This window comes from Oncorhynchus nerka, unplaced genomic scaffold (genome assembly GCF_034236695.1).
Source record: "Oncorhynchus nerka isolate Pitt River unplaced genomic scaffold, Oner_Uvic_2.0 unplaced_scaffold_2519, whole genome shotgun sequence".
Lineage (NCBI taxonomy): Eukaryota > Metazoa > Chordata > Actinopteri > Salmoniformes > Salmonidae > Oncorhynchus > Oncorhynchus nerka.
The window spans coordinates 1272-11495 of NW_027038779.1; the positions used below are offsets into that span (position 1 = coordinate 1272).

At 41.5% G+C, this 10224-nt stretch overlaps 2 pseudogenes; both read left to right on the forward strand.

The window, feature by feature from the left end:
* Positions 1-227: 227 nt before the first annotated feature.
* LOC135567138 (stonustoxin subunit alpha-like) lies at positions 228-1264 on the forward strand (annotated as a pseudogene).
* LOC135567139 (uncharacterized) lies at positions 1264-2994 on the forward strand (annotated as a pseudogene).
* Positions 2995-10224: the final 7230 nt, after the last annotated feature.

Below are 10224 nucleotides of genomic sequence, written 5' to 3' on the forward strand. Positions count from 1 at the left end.
AGCTCCAGATAGAACCCCTTCCCAGAATGGTTCAAATGGTGCTCCAGGCATTCTTTACTTCTGAGAGTAGAGGTGTAGGTTTTCTAACTATGGGTTGACACCTAGAATATTTACTTTGAGTTCAATATGTTCAAATATGAATGAAACCATGTTTACCATAGAAATATTTTTACACGATGGATTATAATTTTAAATAACGTTCTTTGGTCATTCTCTTTAAACTGCAGGTATCACTCTCTGGGATTCTGAGATGCTTCAGAAACACATCAATGTCCGTCCACAACCGAACACCGACTTCAAAATCATTGCTTCAGACTCAAGTGAAGCCAAGTCAGAAACTTTGAATGTGTCTGCATCTCTTGAGGCCAGTTTTCTTGGTGGTTTAGTCAGTGTGAAGGTTCTGCTGAATTCTACATGACAAAAAGACCTCAAAGCGTCAGTCTAGGGTTTCTCTGCAGTACCGTACCACCACCATGCTTTGAGCAGTTGACCATGGACCACCTGGGGGCAGTGGAAATGTGAAACACTGTAATGTCTTCCAAGAGGGCTCTTCAACCCATGTGGTGACTGCCCTGCACTATTAGAGCCCAGGCATTCTTCGTTTTTGACCAAGAGGTTTCCAGAGAAAACCACAGGACATCCAGGGAAACCTGCTGCCACAATAAAAAAGATCCTTCACTACAATAGAAGGGCAGGAAATTTGAAGATGAGTGAGGAAGAGAAGAAAGAGGCCAATAAATTCAACTGTACCTTCCATGGTGATTTTTGCACTAGAAACAACCCCGTCATTTGAAGATGCCATTAAGGTGTATGCTGGCCTGCCACGTCTGCTAGGGAGAACGGAGAACATGCTGTGCCCATGACTGTCTGGCTTTATCCTCTCAAGAACCTGGACTCTGCAGCTGCCCAGCTAGTCAGGCAGATCAGTGTTAGCCTGGTGCGTCGCGCACAGCAAATCTTTTTGGACGGACTGGACAATACTGATGTACAATGCAAGGACATGATGAAGGAAGATATGGCTATCAAGTTCCCTGAACTCAAAGCCAAGGTCAACAAGTTCAGGGACATGTGCTCAGAGTACAAGCTGGTGTTCCAGAAAGGTCTCTGCAAGGTTCTTCCCAAAATAAGAGGAGGAGGAATGGAGGAGGAAGAGCTGATCAAAATGCTCAACAGCAAAGAACGTTCTCCATTCCAGAATGACCTCATGATCACGTACCTGGACGACAGAGAGAGATGAATGTTGTCAGCTCTTACGTTGACATAATGAAAGAGGTACAAGTTGTGTACACAAGCAGTGAATTGGATGGAATAGTGCTTGATAAAGCTAATGATTATGTAGTGTGTTTTGCATTATCCTTTTGAAGGAGAAAGAAGAGTATCTGGTAGTCCTGGAGAACTACTTGCTGGAAGAATCTAAGAGTGATTTTTCACTGATACCTTACAACCCCAACGCAGCGGGAAGACTGCGGCAGAAAGGTGGTTTCGCTCAGGGGTAAATCTGACCCTAACCAGGCAAACCATAAATCTGTTCCTAGACTTCAAAGAGTCTAACAAAGACAGAGAAAATCTTGCATTCTGTATTGCATCAATTCCAAACAAACTCCTCACTGCGTCCTCCATCCATGTCTATGAAAGAGGGACACTTTTGAATCCACAGTTTGAGCTGCCATCAAAGCCAGGTGTTCCCACCATCAGAGTCTGGAGCATGACTGTGTACACTTGCAAGTCAACCCTCCCAACCTTGGTGTTACCTCTGTGGAATCGTACCAGGTTTTGTACCAGGCTGAGCAGGCTGACTCTGAGTGGACGAGGTCAAATCTGATGCTACACAGGTCACCATCAGTCGTTTGGACCCATACAAAAGTACCGCTTTAGCTGCAAGGCAGTGTGTAGACCTGGTGTGAGCCTCCAGTGACTGGACAGAATACGTCAGGACCCGCCCATGTAGCCCCCTGGACCACCCGCAGAGAAGAGGATAAGAATCGGGAAGTATCAGAGTGAACTGGGACATTCCTACCAAGGCGGGAGATGATGTTGAAGTCATTGGTTATGTGGTAGAATACAGAAAGAGGGTAAAGGCTATAGACAATCAGATGTGGCACACCATCAAAACCACCACTAGAGAGAGTACACTGGAAGGACTAGAGGCTGACACTGGATACAGCATCAGAGTCTATGCTAACTGTGGCGAAACAGGGAATAGTCTACCCAGTCCTGAGACTGTGCTGACTACCCTTAGGGTCTCTGATGTCCAACCGAAGACAAGCAAATCAACAGCAGCAAAAGTCAGGAATTCCTCCCCAAAATCCCAGAAGGTGGAAAAGGCAAACCCTCAATCCACTGGCTGAATCTGGAACAGAAGTTTGGTGTAAGTGACAGTTTTGACCAGTACACATTTGGGAGGAAAGTTGAGCAAGGGAATAACAAGGTGATATTGCTTCTGGGGCCACAGGTGCAGGAAAAACAACTCTGGTCAATGCCATGATAAACTACATCCTCGGGGTAAAGTGGGAAGATTGTTACCGCTTTAAGCTCATCCATGAGGTGACCAACAGGTCCCAGGCTGAGAGCCAGACTGTGGTTGTGACATCATACGAGCTCTACAACCAGCCAGGCTTTCAGATTCCTTATTCTCTGACTGTCATTGACACACCAGGGTTCGGAGACACCAGAGGAATGGCTCATGATAAATTGCTCATCCAGATGTTGAAGGATTTCTTGTGTAACCCTTTGGGATTAATCACATTGATGCAGTCTGCTTTGTAGTGCAGGCACCACTTGTTCGTCTCAGTCCTTCCCAGAGATACATCTTTGATTCCATCCTGTCCATCTTTGGAAAGGATGTTGCTGAAAAACATCCTGATGCTTGTGACATTTGTTGATGGGAAGCACATACCGGTGCTAGAGGCCATCAATGCTGCAAATCTGCCCTGTAAGAAAGATAAGAAGGGCTACCAACCCATTTCAAGTTCAACAGTTCATTTCTGTTCTTAAGGAGACAGAGAACAGCTCTGAAGAGGATGATTCTGACGATGATCATAAGGCCCAGTGTCCAGAGCAATGGAGGTCAACTTTCAAGGAGATGAAGAAATTTTTCCAAGCACTGGAAAGCATTGAGAGTAAAGATGTGACCTGACAATGAAAGTTCTGGAAGAACGTGAGCTTCTGAGAAGACCATGACACGCCTGACCCCTCAGATCACAGCAGGTCTGTCAAAGCTAAGTGAGATCAAAAGCTTCAAACAGTGTCTGGAGAACGAGGATGAGAACATGAAACAGAACAAAACTTTGAGGCCGAGGTAAATGTGCTGCAGGTGAAGCTGACTGCAAGACTTTCAAACTGCAAGATCTGCAATTTTACATGTCACACCTGCTGTTTCCTTCCAATGGAGGATGACATCAACAGTTGTGCCCGTGATGGATGATGATGGCAACTGCACCATATGTCCAGGAAAATGCTCTTCCAGTGACCACGACAGGGAAAAGTCTTGTTGACATATAAACAAAGACTGAGAAAAAGACTGTTCAAGGCATGAAAGACAACTTCATGAAGGCGTGGGACAAGTCTATGGAAACCAAGGAGATGCTGGATAAGCTTGAGGATGAGTTTCATATGATCAAGGACGCATTGATGAATTTGATCAAGAAGTCTTCTGACTGTCTCAAGAGACTTAATGATGTTGCCCTGAAGCCAAGCTCTCTCACTGTGGAGGTATATTGAGATAATCATTCGCACAGAGGAGGAGGAACGCAAACCAGGCTTCGAGGATCGGATCGTAGAGTTGAAGAAAATGAAGGAGAGTTTACGATTCTGGATAAGATTAAAAAGGAGAAGATGTACTCCCAAATGAGCGAAAATTCCTGAAGGAAAAATAGGATGGATGGCAGGGGGGTTCCAACATAAGTCAGTCATGGAATGTTGTCTTGCTAACATTATCTGGAAATAAAATTGTCTCCATTTGAACATTAATCTTCCCAATGTTGGGAACGTTTGTGTTTACTGATTAGAGCCAACTGAGATGTGTGGTTCATTGGCTTTGTATTAAAACTCTTAGCCTCGTGTAAAGCCTTATGTTAATTTGTCCATCCCAAGGTAACTGAACAAAAATGATGGCCTAGATTAAATCAGAACTCTATAGAAAATCATGGTCTTTGTTCAGGCAATGTGAGAGGTGTAACTGCATCAACTCTCTGCGTGGCTGTTCTTGTGGTCATTGTCACAAAGCCACACCCATCCTACCGGTGCTAGAAGTTCAGAAGGAGAATGTGTAGACTATATAGAAATAATGACACATTGAACATCATTAAATGAAAGAATAAGGATTGATATCATCCTAATGGAGGTGTACTGTATTACAAACACACATTCCTATGTTCAACCTTGTCAACCGGTTACTAATGAGATCAGTATAACGACGGGAAACGCTTGTTGATTTTACAGCTACAACACAGTAACACCTCTGACATTGCCTAAGGATCATTCTATAAACTAGAGTACCAGTGAGGATTTCCTGCGGTGGACAACTCACAGATACAGCTGTTGATGATAAGTAATTGATATAAGAAACATTCAAGAAAATTCACAAGTTAATTTAACCAACTCTGTTTAACCCTTTTTCATGGTTTGTGTCTTGACAAATTTGGCCAAAATCGTGTGACATAAAACATTTCTTACCTTGCATTCATGGCAGTGTTTGCTGTTCTATCATATATTAAACATGTATCAGTTAAATGAGACATTGAACTTGATCCGGTAAGAATCCTGGATGTTGCTCGGACAGTTCTTTGTATGGTGATTTTGGAAATGCTCTGTAACTAGGCTTACCTAACATTTAGTGTTTCCTTATGTTACGGTGTGAATATAGTTTTCATGGGCACACAAATCCCAACTGTATTGGATTACAAAATCAAATGTGTCTAACTAATATAGTCTTAACTTGATACTTAAAACCAAAATCAAGACCATTGTGTCGTGGTCCATATTAGATCTAACATCCTAGCAGATGATTGATGTTGATCATCTGTCTGCTTGATTTACAGCAGGGTCACGTTAGATTGAACAGAGAACGAGTCAAGGTAATGAGTTAAAGTTGTATTGGACAGAGTCGACTGTGTGAAATTGTGTAGCATAGACTATAGTGTATAGAAGTATGGCCTTAACTACATATGAGGACACAGAGGTCTGTGGATTTTTTGGTCAATTCATATTTTTTATTGCATGACAAGATAATAAAATAGTAAAAGGTTGTTCTCGTTTATTTGATTTTAATTTTAGTTTAGTTTCTTTGTCGAAAGGAAATATGAAATAATTATTTGATTATTGTGTTTTTGTAATTATTGGTTCTAGTTCAACCTGTTAAAACAGGGCCGGATTAAGAAATCATAGGCCCCGGGCTTTGTTTAAAAAAAAATAATGCACACTGACTCACATAATGATGGAGATGAAGCCATAGACTACTCACAGTGATGGCCATTGTGCTTGCTGTGGCAATAGTCCATCTCAAGATGAGCGACTTTGAAAAACAGTGCTGCTGTTAGCTAGAAATTGGGAGTTAATTTTATTTTTAAATATTGTTTTAACATATACATTAGTCTTCTCTTTTCAGCGGTAGACATTTGCTTTCCAAACTACATTTTTCCAGGATTGTATTTTGAAATCTGCAAAAAGGCAAACAGAGAGTTGCAACCAGCCATAGAAATATACTGAACAAAATATAAACTCAACATGCAACAATTTCAGACTTTACTGAGTTACAGTTCATATAATGTATAATATATATATAATGTATATATATAATGTATATTAAAATGTATATATAATGTATATATATAAATGTATATATATAATGTATATATAATGTATATATAAATGTCTCCAATCTATGGATTTCACATGACTGGGAATACAGATATGCACATTCAAAACAACACCAAATGGGTGTGGATCAGAGAACCAGTCTTGCGCTGCCTTATGCAGCACGGCACATCTTCTTCCCATTCAGTGGATCAAGCTGTTGATTGTGGCTTTGAGGCTATATTGTGTTTGTTTACATTTCCTTTGTTTACAAATATTGGAAATTAGGAGTTTAGATTTTTTTTTAAATATTGTTTCTACATACAGATTAGTCATCTCTTTTCAGCAGGAGACATTTGCTTTCCAAACTATACATTTTTCCCAGGAATGTATTTTGAAATCTGCAAAAGGCAAACAGACAGTTGCAACCAGCCATAGAAATATACTGAACAAATATATAAACTCAACATGCAACAAATTCAGACATTATTGAGTTACAGTTCATATAATGAAATCAGTCAACTGAAATTGTCACGCCCTGGTCTTAGTATTTTGTGTTTTCTTTATTAATTTGGTCAGGCCAGGGTGTGACATGGGTTTTGTATGTGGTGTGTTTTCTTTATTAATTTGGTCAGGCCAGGGTGTGACATGGGTTTTGTATGTGGTGTGTTTTCTTTATTAATTTGGTCAGGCCAGGGTGTGACATGGGTTTTGTATGTGGTGTGTTTTCTTTATTAATTTGGTCAGGCCAGGGTGTGACATGGGTTTTGTATGTGGTGTGTTTTCTTTATTAATTTGGTCAGGCCAGGGTGTGACATGGGTTTTGTATGTGGTGTGTTTTGTCTTGTTTTATTTTCGTACGTATTGGGATTGTGGCTTAGTGGGGTTTTCTAGGTAAGTCTATGGCTGTCTGGAGTGGTTCTCAATCAGAGGCAGGTGTTTATCGTTGTCTCTGATTGGGAACCATATTTAGGCAGCCATATTCTTTGAATGTTTTGTGGGTGATTGTTCCTGTCTCTGTGTTTGCACCAGATAGGACTGTTTAGGTTTTCACTTTTCTTGTTTTGTTTAGTCTGTTCATGTATAGTCGTCTTTATTAAAAACATGAATAACCACCACGCTGCATTTTGGTCCGCCTCTCTTTCACCAGAAGAAAACTAATAAAATAGGCTCTAATCTATGGATTTCACATGACTTGGAATACAGATATGCACCTTTTGCAGCGCGACACATCTCCTTCCCATAGAGTGGATCAGGCTGTTTACTGTGGCCTGTTGACTGTGGCCTGTGGACTGTGGACTGTGGACTGTGGCCTGTGGAATGGGATTGTTGTTCCACTCCTTTTCAAAGGCTGTGCTTGATTACTGGATTTTTGGCGGGATATCAGATATGAAGGTAAGACACAGATGCAGACCATGTCGAATTAACTATGGTTTAATAATCCAACAGGGGCAGGCAATAGACAGGTCAAGGCAGGCAGGTGTCAGTAAACCAGAGGTGGGGCAATGGTACAGGACGGCAGGCAGGCTGAGGGTCAGGGACAGGCAGAGTGGTCAGGCAGTCGGGGTCAGAGTCAGGACAGGCAAGGGTCAAAACCAGGAGGGTGAGAAAAGGAGAGACTGGGAAAATCCGGAGCCGAGACAAAGAAACGCTGGTTGACTTGACAAACAAGATGAACTGGCAACAGACAAACAGAGAACACAGGTATAAATACACAGGGGATAATGGTGAAGATGGGTGACACCTGGAGGGGGATGGAGACAGTCACAAAGACATGTGAAACAGATCAGGGTGTGACACGGGAACTGGAACACGTCGATCCAGAGCATCCCAAACATGCTCAATGGCTGATGCAGGCTATGGAAGAACTGGAACATCTTCATCTTCCAGGAATTGTGTCCAGATCCTTGAGACATGGGCTGTGCATTATCATGCTGAAACATGAGGTGATGGCGTTTTTTTTATGAATGGCATGACAATGGGCCTCACGATTTAGTCACGGTATCTCTGTGCATTCAAAATGCCATCGATAAAATGCAATTGTGTTCATTGTCCGTAGCTTATGCCTGCCCATACCATATACCCACCAGCACCATGGGGCGCTCTGTTCACAATGTTGACATCAGCAAACCGCTCATGACCCACATGACGCTATACACTCGCCCACACTACGCCATCCTCACCGTTTGCCATCAGTACAATTGAAACTGGGATTAATCTGTGAAGAGCATACTTCTCTAGCGTGCCAGTGGCCATTGAATGTGAGCATTTTCCCACTGAAGTCGGTTACAACGATGAACTGCAGTCAGGTTAAGACTCAGGTGAGGTTTGACAGTAGATGAATGTGCAAAGTAGAAATACTGGGGTGCAAAGGAGCAAAATAAATACAGTATGGGGATGAGGTAGTTATTTGGGCTATTTATAGATGGGCTATGTACAGGTGCAGTGATCTTTGAGTTCCTCTGTCAGCTGGTGCTTAAAGCTAGTGAGGGAGATAAGTGTTTCCAGTTTCAGAGATTTTTGTAGTTCGTTCCAGTCATTGGCAGCAGAGAACTGGAAGGAGAGGCGGCCAAAGGAGGAATTGGCTTTGGGGGTGACAAGTGATAGATATAGGTCTGTAGCAGTTTGGGTCTAGAGTGTCTCTCCTTTGAAGAGGTTGAATTACATTGGAATTTATTTTCCAAGTTAGAAATAGTAGGACATGCATCAAATTACTATTTCATCAGAAAAAGCCTCAAACGCACTGCTGCATTTTGTAAGTTGTCTGTAGGTGGCTTGTTGTGTATTCACTCAAATATCAAGTCAATGAGGAAGCGAGGCAGGCTATTTTCATTAGCAGGTTATGTAAACTGCGTGCTAAGACTCACAGTAGAAGGATTTGTCTTAATGCATATGAAAGAATTGGTGTAAACTACTTAAACTTGTTAGGGAAGTGCTCTCGCTGTGGGAACATCAATCAGCGGAAATTTCAAGTGCGCCACGTATAGTTTTTGATAAAACTCAAACTTTCATTAAAATGCACATACAATGTACTGAATTAAAGCTACACTCGTTGTGAATCTATCCACCAAGTCAGATTTGTAAAATGCTTTTCATGAAAGCATGAGAAGCTATTATCTGATAACATGTACCCCAAAATACTGCAACGTCACCTAACGACAGATTTTGCGATAGCCGGGCTACCCAAACGAAATAAAATATAAAACATTCATTACCTTTGACAAGCTTCTTTCTTGGCACTCCTATATGTCCCATAAACATCATTTTGGGTCTTTTTTAGATTAAATCGGTCCATATATAGCCTAGATATCGATCTATGAAGAGTGTGTGATCAACAAAAAAAATAGCGTTTTAGTCATTTTTTAAAAATAAAAAAAGTAGACGATAAACTTTCACAAAACACTTCAAAATACTTTTGTAATGCAACTTTAGGTATTAGTAAACGTTAATAAGCGATTGAATTGATTACGAGGCGATGTAAATTCTATAGGTGTCCGTCTGGAAATAATGTCCGGGTAAATCTCAACTAAAATATCCGGTCGGATACCTGAAGAAATGGCTTGTCTCTTCTTCGTTTGACCAAGAAACAAATCGTAGGCAAATGACAAGACTGTTGACATCGCTTGGAAGCTGTAGGTATTGCAACCTCAGCCCCATTAAATGTGGTTCACCTTTAGCAATGGGTTCAAGTTGCGCATGGATATATTTTTCCATTTTCAGTGATCAGATTTTCCTGCACTTTTCGATGAAACGCACGTTCTGTTATAGTCACAGCCGTGATTTAACCAGTTTTAGAAACGTCTGAGTGTTTTCTATCCACACATACTAATCATATGCATATACTATATTCCTGGCATGAGTAGCAGGGCGCTGAAATGTTGCGCGATTTTTAACAAAAAAAAAGCTGCGAAAATTCGCAGCCTCCTATTAAGTAGTATTTAAAGTATTTTTACTAAAGTATTTTTGGGGTCATCTGTACATTACTATTCATATTTTTGACAAATTTTCTTCACTACATTCCTAAAGAAAATGATGTACTTTTACTTCTTACATTTTCCCTGACACCCAAAAGTACTTGTTACATTTTAAATGCTTAGCAGAACAGAAAATTGTCCAATTCACATACTTATCAATAGAACATCCCTGGTCATCCCCACTGCCTCTGATCTGGCGGACTCACTAAACAGAGAACATCCCTGGTCATCCCCACTGCCTCTGGCGGACTCACTAAACATAGAACATCCCTGGTCATCCCCACTGCCTCTGATCTGGCGGACTCACTAAACATAGAACATCCCTGGTCATCCCCACTGCCTCTGATCTGGCGGACTCACTAAACAGAGAACATCCTGGTCATCCCCACTGCCTCTGATCTGGCGGACTCACTAAACAGAGAACATCCCTGGTCATCCCCACTGCCTCTGATCTGGC